Raw genomic sequence first — 15,869 nt, forward strand, 5'->3', positions numbered from 1 at the left:
CTGTATCCTAAACTTAGCTCTACAAAATTGGCCCAACTATTCCAAACCTTCATTAGAGAAGAGAAACACATCCTTAAGGACTCCTTCCCATATGTAGCTGCTTTTTTTCCCCATATGGCCAGAATATTGTAGCCATGATATCCTGCATTTTGGGGTACACCACTAGTGAATACATTGATGAGTTAATCCTTGCCTTCATGTCCATCTACACTCCAGGACAACCTCTTGCTGTCATTTATGACTATGCCTAATTTATAGCTGATAGGATGCATGAGAAATTCCTTAGAATGAACAATGAAAGAGTTTTCAAGTATTCTTCAGTTTTATACCATATGTTCTTATATTACCAACCTGATAAGTTCCCATTCACCCTTCAAAAGCTGGACACCAAAGGACAACCCATGATAGTCATTTTTTAGACCCCATTGATCCACCAATCTCAGTCTCCATATCCTTATTCTGATTTTATTGATTTATTTGTACACCCAGTCATGACAATGTTGGCTGGAAGCCCTCCCCCTAGAATCAGTCCAGAAATAAAGAGAGTCCTTCAATTGTCTAAACATACCAAAGTGGGTGACTGGTACCTTTACCAGAACCATACATAAATTAGGATATATGGTTTCATGCTTGCACCATATAAGTTGCCAAGATACCTCCCCATGAGGTTGTTTTCCCTAGAATATTATAGACAAATCATCAATGCAAATGAAGTCAACTTCGTCAATGCTAAGAAGAAGGCTTATTTCAAGATAAAAGACCAACTAGGCCCCTTCATATGCAACTCTAGGGAGGCATGCAAAGAAGAAGACCTAATTCTGCAGAGAATGAATTTACAAAGAAGTTTTGTTTGGGGATATGATCCTTTGGAATTCATCACAAAGAAGAGACAAAAGGTTAAGCTGGGACCTTTCATTCACCATCCCATACTTGAAATAGAAGCATATTCAAATCAAATATAATGGGTGGAAGGTACCCTAGTAGACCAAGACAACACCAGAGTAGACGTAGATAATGCTCTAATTGATTTAGAAAAGTAGCTTGATGATATCTCTTTTTGCAGGTACCAAAAGGACCAGAAAGAACCATGAATACCAGTCCAATCATGCAGACTCCTCAGAATGAGGAGAAGATCCCAAAAAGAAACAGAGAAGGGGCTTCCACTTCAAGAATGGCCAGCTCCGATTTGTAGCAGGAATCAAACAAGAGGCAAAGGCTAAATCTAGCCTCTAAGAAGGAATATACTGAAGACTCAACTGAGGTCACAAATACAGGAGCAGAAAGAAGTAGTCCTACCAATCCATCTGGAGGCATGCAAGAGCCTTCCACATCACAAACTCAGATTTTGGAAATGTAGCTTAGTGTTGAAGTGTCTTCTTTTAGAATGATTGCGGACAAAGACCAAGATATCAAGGAAACATATAAAGAAATCAAAGCAAGAATTGAGAGGCTTAAGGCCCAAACATATGCTCAGTACCTAAAGCTGACTCCCACCAATCAAACAAGGCTAATGTCAGCCTTTGACATTAAAGAGGGAAATCTGCAGATGACTTTTGTTAAACCCACAACTCAGTAGCCCAAGACAACCTCAGATTTTAAGAAGGTGGATTTTGAAGTGTTGGCAAGGGAAATTCATCAGATAGACCAGATTGAACTACATAAACAGGCTAGAGAGATGATATACTCCACCTTGACATGTAAAGCCATAGCTTCCCATTAGCTACAAAACTCTCTGAACAACATCTCAACATAATTCGAATTAGAGAAGGCCTCTTCACAGGCCAAGGATACAAGGATCAAGTCCTTAGAGGACTTAGTGATTGAATTGGGACAGGATCCCAAGGATACAAAAGCTACAAAGTAACTTATGAAGAATAAAAATGATGATATTGTTACACTTAAGAGGCAATTGAAAACACCCCAGCTGCAACATCCTCAAACTCTAGAAGTCATAGAGAATCAAACCAGACATGAGGAGTTGATGGACTTGGTCTTGAAACTAAATGATCAACTAAAGGAGACAGAAAAGGAGTTGGATGCTTTAATTAAATTGAAGCAAAGCAACATGGCCACAACTTCCAAAGAGGTCATCCCTACAATATCCATAGTAGTTCCTTCTACACTGGCAGCATCACTGACACTTACTGCCCCACCTACCACAACATTGCCAGTCACAACAGAACCTACAACAACAACAAGTGCACAAGGAGAGAAAGCAATAGAATTGGTTAAAGCCATGGAAGAGATGTCTATCCAGGCTACTAAAATGAATAGGTTAAGAGAAAAGGTTTCAAGTTTGGAAACAGACTACATACTTTCCCAACTGAAGTAGAAAGAAGAAGCACAAAAAGCCCAAAGAATGAGTGAAAGGATCAAAATCTTAGAGAAAGACTTAACACTAGAGAAACCACTCGGGAAAACCAAGGAAATGTTGTGGGCCAATATCATTGACTCTGTCAAGGATATTTGGCCCTCAATTCATGTTATTTTTGAAAAAATAGAGTTAGTAAAGTTAGCTACAGAAGCTATTCAGAAAGTGAAGGAGGAGTTGGGAGATAAGCTAGAGGATGCCAGTAGACTCATCCACTTCCTCAACAACAAGAATAGATATGAGCTCCATGACCTAAATATAGAAGATAGGACTATGACCATTTTAGAAATAAGGAAGGTCCTCTCCAAAAGGAACCTTATGCTTAACTTAGATGAAAAGTGTCACAATATGCAAGTAGCCATTGATAGGCTCATTATTAAATTCCAGATTTTAAGGGAGAAAGGTCTGCCCAATCCTATGTTTATCAATGATAAACTCATGACACAGTCAGACTATGATACTAGACTTGGAAATTTGGCAAAGGAGCAAGCCATCTCTTCATCCATAAAAGCATTGCCAACAAGCAAAGTGTTGTGCAACACATTTGAGAACTTGTTTCTCCTGGAGCATGAGATCAAACATTTATTCCTCATCAAGCCCAATTTTTCCAAATATACTGAAGCTGATGAAATCTACAGGAGAATTATGAATGTAAAGTTATCTGATGTAGAATGGTGGGAGACAATGATAGATTTACTGGGATAAATTTACTACACGGTAAAAACAGAACAGTCGGTGTTAAGGGAAATGTTCCCCTAGGGCTTTTGGGTTGAAACACTAGAAGACTGAAAGTTGTCTATACAAAGAAACACACATTCACACAACCATTATGCTATTATAAGAAAATTCTATGATAAGGGGCGTACCTGAGGTCTTACATTTGAGAAGGTCATTTAGGGTCCAAACCCTTCTTGGAGTTCCTTTTGCTCGTTTGACCTGCAAAACAACCAATTCCGGAGAGTACAGTAGTATATGGACTAAACCTTATAGAGAAACCATCTTCATATTATAAAGAAAGGTAGTTATTTATGAAATTTAAACAACCATTCACATATGAATTCTGACATGAATATCATAAACATGAAGAAGATTTATATCGGGAACCAAGACGTGTTTCTTTTATTATAGACAGATAAGGTACAGAAAATCAACAATTTCACCTGAGTCGTCCTTTCGCAGGCTCCAAGAAAAGCCTTCTTCCGGATTCGTCCAGCCTCAAGCCTTTAACAAACTCCTTCCATGACTTACTCCATGATATCACAAGTACTGGATGGACATCAACACACAAGGAAACAAGGGTTTCCTGTACAAATGGGGGAAGTGTAGGAGGCACAAGGATCTTCAGACCTGGTCAGGGAAATCTCAGCATAATAACCTTTCTCTCTCCTCTCTCCTCCTTAGGCCTTCCCATTGAATCCTTTTTATACTTCTCCCAAAGTAGTTTTTTAGTTGGGAGTTGGTTGGGAACAATTTGGTCACGGGCACTAACAGGTGATCAGCAGGTAAAACCCACGATCTCCGCTCGAAATTAAGGAGTTTTATATTTTTTTAAGTGTTTTAATACATATACGCGGGTTGGGTATATGCCTACCCACGTATACACGCATTTAACTCAGGGAAATGTCGTGTATAAGGGATAAAACATTGTTTTTTAAACTTTTGGACCAGGTCTAGAAGGAGGGGTTACCCTAGGCCATGAGTGCAGCATCACAAACCGTAAGAGTGAGATTTGGAGCTATAACAGATGCCCCCTAATATATGAGGTCAGAAGGGGTACATGATGGCCAAAATGTATTAAGCAAGTACATGGAACTGAAATCTATCAAAAACCGAGAAGGACTTCACCAGAGTTTAGCCTACCGAGCCACAAAAGGAGATCAGAAAGAAACATTGTCTGAGGCAGGCATACCCATGCTCAGGAAAAAGGAAAGCATGTCGGCATATCAAGTACAAGTGGATCCACTAAGTATACAAGTATAAATGAGTGGAAAATACATAATGGATCATCGTATCATGATCGAACAAGTACATGTCTGAATATCACATATAAGACTGTCAATGATGCTGAAAGATGCAATGGATCACTAATATCAAAGACTAGTCCCAAAAGGTACCAACTGAACATGATGGAATAGGATGGTACTACACTGCAAACTCAGGTGCTAGCATATAGAATGTCGCCATGACTGACTGCAACATATAAGGTGGAGTGGTATCAACTAGCAACAACAGGAGAAACTGTCAAGTGAACCAATGAATGTTGATACAACCTGAGGTCTTCATCGACCACCGTGGTACATTTCTACACCATGGGAATAAATGATCTGAAGTCGACCATGTGAGAAATCGTTTGATTACCGGTCATTGATGTATACCATTAACAAACGTGAGACTACTCACTGATGATGATAATGAGCGTCAAGGTACCCAGTACAATCTAACAAGTGTGAATAGATGAGCTGGAGTCGAACACCTGTAAGAATCTATCGATCAGGAGACAATGATGGTTTCCCACTGTCGATAGCGAAGGATCTGCCACTAATGACTGCAAACCCCAAGGTACTGCCAAATGGACTCTAGATCTTTGCCCCAGAGCAATGAGTCGGAGTCGAAAGGGAAAGATCCGCTAGAAGGAAGGCATTAAGGCATCCTTCATCAATCTAGCGCAAGTGTGACCCGTAGGCCAATAATGTGGAAGGAATCAGACAAAAGAGATGTAGTAACCCAACCGAAGTACGTTTCCGGCGTACACAATATGTGGCTAGTGCACAACAGAAACCCTCTGAACCAACCAATAATGGAAGCTGACACAGAGGCGAGGTATCCACCAATAGGGTCAAATGGAAACCAAGGTACTACACGAATCCCAATGTGTGATAATGTAAGCTAGTGTTGAACACATGGGAAACCACTCAGTCAAAGACCCATGATACTGATCAATGTTGAGCACAAGGTGACCTATCAATAATGAAAATAGGGCCAGGGTGCAGCTCTAGGCCTGTCCTTAGAGCAAGATGTCGTCGTCGATAAGGACAAGTCCCGCCAGCAAGAAGTCAATGGAGACCTTCTCAAACCGACATGAGTAAAGGACCAATATAGCTGATGTGATGATAGACATGCCACTGACAACCAGGGATGGCCGACTGAAAAATGAGTCAAGAGACAACGCAGAGAGGCCGACTCAGGCTAACTTCCCTTGAACAAAAGCACGACTCAATGTGACTATGTGGTAGCATATGATGACTTTGTATAAGTTCGTCATGCAGGAGGCACGAACGAACCCTCCATATGATTGGAAGAGATAACCAATCGGGGGAGAACTGACTCAATAACAAGGTTAAGGCATACCTAAGTCAAACTAAATCCCGCCCAAACGAAGGAGACTTTGCTTTGAGTGCTTTGTTCAAGGGTGACACGACTGACTCTAGTTGCCAACAATAAATGGAAATACTGTCCCATTCCCGCTCTTTTTTGGAATATTTAATTTTTTTTTCTTTTTCTGTTAAGCTTGAAAAAGAATAAAAGAATGCTATGGTATAGTGGAAAGAACGCGTGTTGGTGAAACAGATGGTCAAGTTCCTGGGAAAGGAACATTCCTATGCTCAATGCACGGAGGTGAAAACTGGTCAGTGACACTCAAAGGTGTGTTCCTTCCATGGGTCAAGGTGTGTCAAGCTGCAGAAGCCAAAGGTATGCAAGGTTGATTTTGCAGTCGTCATGGTCAAAAGTTGGCTTAAACATGACTCGAAGTGAAGCCGGCTCTAGGCCAAAAGGTGCAAGTAGTCAACATGCAATGCAGTAGTACAACTCAACACAAAGGAGCCTCTAGGGTATAAGGCCAGAACGAAGCGAAGAAGCTAAGAGGAATGAGTCTTCAACACATAAGTCATGGCGGGACTACAGAGGACTCACGAGCCTACTCAAATCGGAGCAGCATGGGCAACAAATGTCAGTGAGGTGCTAACTACTATGCCCATGAAAAGGATGGCTCTACCAGCATGTCATGATTTAAAGAATCGGCGAGTGAAGATGGCTTATGAACCATAACACAATGGGGTCGACCCTATGGCAGATGTATCGACAAATGGAGGCTAGTATGCATAATGCAACAGAAAAATGGTGTCCCTAACCTATATGCCAATGAGAAAATGATACCTTCCATGACGGGTCAGCAGTCATGGAACCGTCTCGAAACTATCGAAAAAACGTCCAAAATGTCCTCAAAATCAAACTATTCTCGACATTCCAAGCTCCCAAGTTAGAAGTCACATGAGGCCAAAAAAAATAAAATTTTGAAAAAATTTTACATTTTTCAAAACCTATAAAAGAGCTTTTGGACTCACCATTTTCACCATTTGAGTTTGAGAGCAAAGAATTGGAGCAAAAGGAGCAAACTTCCCATATGCCAAATTCAACTGTTCAGATTCTTCAAAAACCTCCAGGTAACTCTTATACTTATCTTGCAATTGATTTTGACTAGTTTTAGGATTTTTAATTAATGTTTTACCGTTGAATTTTTTGCCAAAAATTTCACCGCGGTGTATACGCGGGTTGGTAATATGAAACTCGTGTACATGTGGGCCCTATATGCCACTGTGTGCGCAGGGACCCATGTATACGCCGCGAACATTTTTAAACAAAAAACTAATGGTTGAAAATCATTTTTTCCTCAGGATGCCAGTCACCTGGCGAGAAAGAGAGCATGCCGCGGTGGATAATGAAGTCATGAACGATCCTGATGCTTTGGATGCCCTATGGGGATGTGGTTTGCTTAAATTCTTCAAACTGCCGAATATGAAAGCAAACACACGTTTGTTTGAGATGCTCATTGATTATTTGGATATTGAGGAGGATGCCTTTATGATTGACCAGATGCCACTCAGGATAGAAGTGGAAGATATCTATTTCATCACGGGCCTTTCCCGAAGGGGAGAGGTAGTACATTCCCGGGGCAGGACACGGAACAGTCTCTCAATCAAGGAATACGTATAGATATATTGCCCGAGACATCCCAAGAAGGTTGGGAGTCAGATTTCCATCACACATGTGGCGATTTTATCACTGAGGATAATCATGTTCACCATAGCTCGAGTGAACGGATCAGCCTCTCTGCATCAGGCATCACGGCTAACCATGAGCGTGGCAGTTGACTGTCTCACCACTGTATTTGACTGGTGTACTCCTCTTCTGGCCAACGTGAAGAGCCAACTCACTTCTATCAAGAAGGGACAGACCAAAAAAATTGGATATGGGACTATCCTGTGTTCTTTATTTTTTGAGAAGGTCCCTACACTCTGCCCTAGGGTAGCAGTTTCCATCAGCACCCCACGAGATCCACGCATGGGCTGGTGGGCTAACCTGATGAAACATCTAGGGGGTGGGGAGGTCCCACGGACTACATTTGATGATGACTTCTTTACCTGGTGGGATCAGCAGATCATTGCCATAGATGACTACCCCTATGTTGGGTTGGATTTCCGAGGAGATCCTGATCTGGCATTGCCACCGACCTCAGCATGGGGCGACATTGGCAAGTATTTTTTGATTTTATGATTTTTTTGGATTTTTCAAATATAATGATGAATTTTGAAAAATATTTTTGATGGGATTCAAATGACTAATATGATGATCATGTTCCAGATATTGGGCCGGTACGACCAAATGGGTTCCCGTGGCATGGACAGCACGGCCAAGGAGCCGAAGAGTTGGCTGCTGATACAGAATGACTTCTACATAATGTCTAGCGACACTTGGTGAGACTGAGTCACTGAGTACTGATGGCTGCCGTAGAGGACCTTCCTGAGGATATGCAGCGTCATGTGGTTGGCATGCCACATGACTGGGTTCGCACTTTTCGGCGTGTGGCCAATGCGATAGTTACCTACTTAGCCGCTCATCCTGAGTCGGGGCATTAGATATACCGGACATGATTATGGGCATTTGAGTCCCAATTTTGTATATTTTTGGACAAACATATGTACACTCGAGATGCTTTATGATATATATATATATATATAGTTTGACTTTTTGATGCTTGATTTTATTGTGATGAATGATTGATGTGCCAGTCTAATGCTTGATTAGCGATAGAATCAGTTAACCAATTATGAGATCTTGGAATGTGCGAATAATTAATATAAGTAAATGAGATTTGCAACAACCTCACCCTTAAATACTGGCGATATAAGCATGGATCCCTTACCCGATAAATGTTGTTTAATTGTGACACTATCAATTGAGAATCAAGATAAACTACCAACGAGTCGATCTCGTGAGAAATTGCCTCGGATAGTAAATTAATAACGGCAGTATACTCAGCCATATTGTTCGAAGCAGGACCAATGCATACTCCCCTTGATACCATCAACTGACCAGTTGGATAATAGAGTACCCAAGCTGTGGAAGCAAGGTTCCAAGTGTGACGACTAGCACCATCGGAAAACCCAAAATGGACCAAGTCATCCATCAACACCTGTCACAGCAGACCAAAAAGTGTTGATATAAAAAAATATCGATGATATATGTACAAATATACATAATGTACAAAGAAGCCATTGCCTAACTCCTACTTAAGCAAAGTACTTCTTTAGGTAAAGCTCGTTTCGGGGTTCTGCCAGCTTGTTTCCCTCAAAATCGATTAACTCATACGACCCTTTTTCTAAAACTCGTTTAATAATGAAAGGACCCTACCACATAGGCTTAAACTTGCTTGCCCCCAAGGTGTCTTTACCTTGGTCATAGACTAAGACAAGGTCACCTTCAAAAAATACTCGAGGATGGACAGCTTTATCATACTGCGTTTTAACCCTTTTCTTATGATCCTTATTCATTGTGGCAGCATCTCGACGTTGCTCATCGAGATGTTCCAAGTGAAGGAGGCACTCTTCGAGACTCGAAGTCTCTGGAAGGAGCTCAACAGCTAACTTAAGAGATGGAATTTCACATTCAACTGGAAAGATAGATTCCATCCCATAAACCAACTAAAAAGGTGTAAAACCAGTAGCAGTATTTATGGAGGTCCGGTATGCCCAAAGAGCCGGATACAACATAAGATGCCAATTGGACTGAATTTTGTCGATTGTCCATTGGAGGATTGTCTTAAGAGTTTTATTTACTACCTCGACTTGTCCATTGGCCTGAGGATAATAAGGAGACGAATGCTCCTTCCGGAAATCCAATTTGAGAGCCAATTCAGACATCAGTTGATTCTGGAAATGACTGCCATGATCAGTGACAATCTCTCTCGGGATACTGAATCTTGAGATAATCTAATTAAAAAGGAACAATTCTGCCATGTCACTATCGTTTTTATAAGTGGGCATGGCCTCGGCCCACTTCGTAAAGTAGTCTACAGCCACGATAATGTACCTATGATTCACCACTGAAGGCGGATTACAAGTTTTAAAATCAATGCCCCACTTAGTAAAGGGATCGACGGTGACAACGGGAAAAAGAGGAGCTGGATGTGCACGCATCTTCCGAGTATAAATTTGACAAGGGTGACAGCATTTGACCGCTTCAACATAGTATTTAAAGAGTGAAGGCCAAAAATAGCCGGCACGCAAGATGCGTTGGGCTGTAGCAAGCCCTGATAGATGACCACCACAAGCTCCACTGTGGCAGTCATTTAGCACTGACTCTGCTTCCTCTAAGGTTAAACAGTGCTGAAGGATTGAACCAACCCATTGACGGTATAATGTGTGACCAATGATAACATAATTTTTTGCCAGGTGACGTAATTTGTGACGTTCATCCTTGGAGAAAGTAGAGGGAAACTTAGAAGTCTGGAGATAGACAATGATATCTCCATACCAAGGGTCGAGTGAAGAGATGAGGAATAAATGTTCGTCGGGAAAACTTTCCTCATAAACAGTATCATCTCCACAAGGCAGCTCAGAAATTAGCTCAATAAAAACCATGGATTTCTTAGACTTGGCAGACAAGAACTCGAGATCAAATTCTTGCAAAATGAATATCCATCGATTATATTTGCCCCCAATCACTCACCTACTGAGGAAAAATTGAAATGGATTGACCGCCGCTAAGACAAAAGTTTTGCATAGCAGGATATAATGATGGAGCCGTTGGACAGCATGGACAGCTGCCAAAGCCAACTTCTCAACTGGAGAATAGCAAAGTTCAGGACCTATTAAGCCTCAGCTCAAATAATAAATCACATGCTCGGTAAGAGCATCGTCCTCCTAAACGAGAACCATACCAATGGTTGATTCTGCTGCAGCGAGATATAAAAGGAAGTCCCTACCATAATCCGGTGGACTCAAAAGCGGGGTAGAGACTAGTGCCTTTTTCAAAGAAATGAACGATTGCTACGCAAAGTCATCCCACACAAATGGAACTCCTTTCCGTAGCAAACGCATGAACCCTTTAGTGATCTCGACATAGTTCGCTATAAACCTTATTAAGAAATTAGCCTTCCCTTGAAGACTTTGAAGTTGTCGATTTGAGGACGAGGGAGGCAACTGAACTATTGCCTCAACCTTGAAGGGATCAACCTGAATCCTATCATTTGACAAAATGAACCCTAACAACCGATCAGATGTAACCGTGAAAACGCACTTGTTGGGATTCAACCAGATTTTATAAAAACGACATCACTCAAAAACCATTCGAAGATGACTAGGGTGATCAGTTCTCTTTCGAGAACGAGCAGCGAGATCGTCCAAGTATGCTTTGATGATATGTTTGATGTCATGGAAAGCATATGACATGGCCCGCTGAAAAGTGGCTCCAGCATTTTTAAGACCAAAAGGCATCTTTCTATATGCAAAGGTACCCTAGGGACATATAAAGGCTGTCTTATGTTGATCTTCAGGACAGATAGAAATTTGATTATAACCAGAAAAACCATCCATGAAGGAAAAAATCTCATTACCCGTACACTTGTCGATAATCTGATCAATGAATGGCGTGGGGTAATTATCTTTTGGACAAGGCTTGTTTAAGTCCCTAAAATCGATGAATACTTGGATTGTTCCTTGCTTTTTATCCACAGGGACTAGATTAGAAACCTAATCAGTAAGAGGAACAGGGTATATGAAACCCACCTTTAGCAGCTTCTCAACTTCAGCTTTGATAGCTGCTGCTTTCCTAGGATTAACCGGTCGAAGCCTTTGACGAACCGATTTGGCATTTTCATACGTCTTGATCTCATGTTGAACTATAGAAGGATCAATGCTAGGCATTTCTTCATAAGACCAAGCAAATACATCTCGAAATTCCCTGAAAAGGTTGGTGTAAATTTGAATTTCTTCAGGGGAACATTCAATTCCGATGAAGAGATTCTCGATCACGTTAGGGTCCCTAGAGATGTTTATAGGTATCATTTTTGAAATCATCGACATATTACCTTCGGCACTAACATGTGCTGGAGCCAAAGGATTTGACACCGTACACACATCACTAGTAAAGAGCTCGGAGAATCTAGATTCTACTTCCTACAATGGGGAAAGAAAGTATGAACGATGGTGTAAGTCTTCCCAAGGTCGATCTATACCCATCATTACTTCGAGGATTGCTTCTTCAGAAGTTAAAACCGAATCTAAGCAGTACAAGGCAGAGGTAGAATCAAGGCTCCAGGCCGGGGCCACCTCACCATCTAACTCCTCTTCGAAAAAAGGAATAGAGTGGTCGTCTGTAGAGTTGACGATAGACTGATATCTAAGCTCAGCTGCAGATATAGGGAATGCCATTCCATTTACTTGTCCTTCAACTAATGTGGTTGTAGGTGAAGGCAAGGTCCAAGGGTCTGAAAAATAACGAGTTTGGAAGAACTCTTCTCGAGGAGACTCCTTAGATGATGAAACGACATTGATTCTAGCGATAGGAGAGGGAAGATCAAAAGTACCCATCAATGAGGAATACATCCCCACTCCTAAATTCTCAGTAGGCAGACGAGGGTTATCCACTAAAGGAACAGTTCAGTTAGAGATTGCTTGAGGATCGATTGGACAATAATCAAATTGATCAACCTTAACGATTTTCCCCTCATGAGGAAAGCAAATGACAAGAAACAGAGTCGAAACAACGATGTCCATTTCGTATACCTAGTTCCTTCCTAAGAGGAGATTGTAGTCTAGGTTAGCATCTATGACTTCTACTTCAATATTGATGAACTTCCCCCCAACACATATAGAAAAGGCTGGGATAATCCCATGTGGCTTATGAGAATGACCATCAAATGCAGTCAAGATGGTAGGTGAAGGAAAAGCCAAAGGCGATCCAATAGCCTTCTAGCATGACATCGACATGATGCACGTGGAAGCTCCTTCATCAATAACGGTACAAAAGATGTTAATTTTCCGTTATGTAGACTTTATTTGGAAAGCCATATGATGAGGGAGTCACTTTTTGACATTTAACATGTCAAAAGTGAGCACTAAAGAGTTAGTTGGGTCGACTGCCCCAATTGCAGAAAGTAAAGCACTCCGTTGAGCTGGACACGACTGGATAACCTCTAAAGCGGACATGGTGCATAGACTCTGAGCCAGATCCTCAACAATGGAGTAATTCTGGGCGGCCTTAACTTTAGGATTAATAGTCGCGCGTTTAGCAGAACCTTTCGGTATCTGTGGTATAGTCTCGACAGGGGGTTGCTCAATATGAAGGTCGGTATTTCCGGGAGCAGTCTTGTCCTTGGAATTTTCGGCTTCACCGTAATCACGTGACCGAGTAGCCACATGGATTTTAGAACCCATCATGAAAACATTTGATGATTTTTCCCCTTCCTGGTTGCCCCGTGTGGAGGTTCCAGGGTTTGAACTCGCTCCAGCAAGAAGTTGTTGCCCTTGGGGAAAACGGTTGGTTAACACAACCTGAGAACTAGAAGTCCCTTGCTACCCTAACAAGTGTTGAGTGTCTTCAATCTTGGGGCAGAGGTGAGTTAAATGGTCTCCACTGCACAACTTGCATGGAAACTTGACTTTCTTTCAAGACACATTTCTACCACCACCAGCATTATTGCCGGATTTATTTGCGTCAGCCTTCCCATCCTGGTTCTTTTTCTTACCTCGTCCTTTCTTTTTCCCATTGGAATTTTGATTTCCTTTGGGGTTATCAGATTGGACAGCATTAATCGAAGAGGTTTGGGAAGCCGGAGGGTTAGACGATGTGACTTGGTTGTTAGAAGCAGTTTGTAAAGACAACTGCTGCAATTGGTTCAACAAGTTCATTGCATTTGTGTCTACCGACCCAACGATACCATCTGCATGGGGACCTGGCTTCGACTTGGCTATGTCAACCTTGGACCTAGGAGCATCTGGCAAGTATTTTTATAGGATCCCAGACTAAGAGTAGATCAATTCTAATTGTTGGGCCCTAAAAATGGTTTGCTCCTCAGAATAGATTCCAGACATGGAGACATCCTTAGAGATCTCGGGTTGTAAAGATTTCAAAATCCATTCAAGATGGTACTTCAGAGGGATTTTGGCTTTAATGAGCCTCTTTCTCAGTCTCCATTCTTGAAAATGGTCAAAAATGTGAGTTGCCTTATCCTGATGAAAAGTGGCCAGAAGTTCAGTTCCGGCGTCATAACAGACAGGCAACTGGAAATGATTTAAGAAAATATTAGCTAAGTTAGCGAAAGATGTAAAGCTGCCCCCTGGCAACTCTATATACCATTTGGTGGCATTACCAGTCAAGGTGCGTTCAAAAAGTCTCAACCTAATCGAGTCATCAATAAGGGAGTTCGATGAGCACCACAAATGGAATGTGGTTACATGGTCGCCTGGGTCTTCACCGCTCTTCCCTTCGAATTTTGGAATGTCTGAAGGGAGTTTGGTTGGGACTAGAGGCCAGGCTGGATTGTATTTGATTGGATCATTTGTTAACTTAGTGAGATCTGGCAAGTTCAAAGTTGCCAGAAATGGAAGCCTAGGAGGACCTTGGGGATTCCACCCAGACTGGGCGGAGCTCCCAAAGTTCTGAAATGATTGGCCTAGATTTTGGAAGGCACCAAGCTGCCCGAAGTAACCAGCAGAACCGGCTGAACCAAAAGGCAAGCCTTGTGATCCAGCAAAATTCAGAGTTTGACCAACTCCGGCCACAAAGCCTCCATAACCAGTAAAGTTTCCTCCTAAAGGATTATAAGGAGTTGATAACCCCTGATACGGATTCCAAGCAGAAGCTAAGGGAGGAATACTTTGAAACGAACTAACTGTGGAGTACGGCCTATTCCCTTGTTGGTCGAAGAATGGATTCCCAGTTTCTGCGCCACTAATCCCAGGGTTAGTCCAACCTTGGAAAGGATTGCTGCTTTGTCCTATAGAAGAAAAAGGCATGGATCCTATTGTCAGGTTGGAATGTGGTATATGACCACTTTCGAAAGGAAAACCCTGGAATGAAGCCGATCCACCCATCATGGACGTGGCGACACTAAACGGAACTGATGGAATACCCTGTGAATGGGTGCCAAATGGGAAGAATCCAGAACTAAAAGCATTGGTTTGGGAATTTCCACTTGTGGACGGAATGGAGGTAGACCCAACTAAAGATGTGCTAGCAAAAGATCCAAACAAAGAAGCAGAGGAGATGGAAATCGTTCCTCCCCCTTGTACCGATGTTGGAGTCTGCATAGTTGTAGCACTTGTAGTAGAAGCCATGCTTCCAGTAGTGGTCATCGACGGTAAGCGCGTAATGTGACCTGGACTTGACAGTCTATGCGTTGGAGTCCCAACGTATTGTAATACTTCCAGATGGCTAGATGGTAGGGGAGAATTCGGAGCTGCTAATGACTCTGAGAGTTCTTCTACCTCTATGTTGTTCTCTGTTTGAAAGAGAACTCGAGAAAGAACTGGAGTGTTCCTCTCTTGTTCTGCGGAAGTTCCAGGCCTTGCTTGAACACTAATGGCCCTGAGAGGAGGATCAATCCTCGATGTGTCAACTGCTGTGGGACGAAACCCACCAGCAGTATTACCTTTGGGCCTTCTAGGAGAAGGCTCTAAACTTGGTGGTGAAATACCACGAAGTCTTTGAGACCATCTAGGTGATCGGTCAGCCACTTTGAATTTTTTGTTAAGATCTAACTAAAGACTCAAAAAACTGAAAGCTAGGTGAACTAAGAGCACAGAGCACACACTATAAAGTCCCTAAAGATATCAGCCAGTCAAACAACTTCCAAGTATTTCCGCTCCGGGTGATTAGGACCGGACACCAAAATACAAGAAAGTGAATTAAGGGGCCTTCCGAAGATAGTCTGGGATGATGAGGGCCCAGTCCTATCAGCGAAGGTAACAAAGGAAGTTACGCTGACCTCCTAAAAACAGCCTGTGCCAGTGCAAGCCCCCAAGATTCGCAAGGGTGCCCTCCAGTAGTATCGTTGAGAGTGATGCAATGTCGACCTCAGGTGCCACGGGATTCCCCTCCACAGCCACCTATGTAGATCTCTAGGAGTAGCAACTATGCATACCAACTTGTTGCAGAAGCCAGGCGGAACAGTCATGAGGTAAGTTCATACAAGTAGGAGAGGGGGTATCTCTCTTCC

Source organism: Pinus tabuliformis, chromosome 7 (assembly GCF_031772625.1).
Source record: "Pinus tabuliformis cultivar Carrire ecotype Pingquan chromosome 7, CPIR1, whole genome shotgun sequence".
NCBI classification, from domain to species: domain Eukaryota; kingdom Viridiplantae; phylum Streptophyta; class Pinopsida; order Pinales; family Pinaceae; genus Pinus; species Pinus tabuliformis.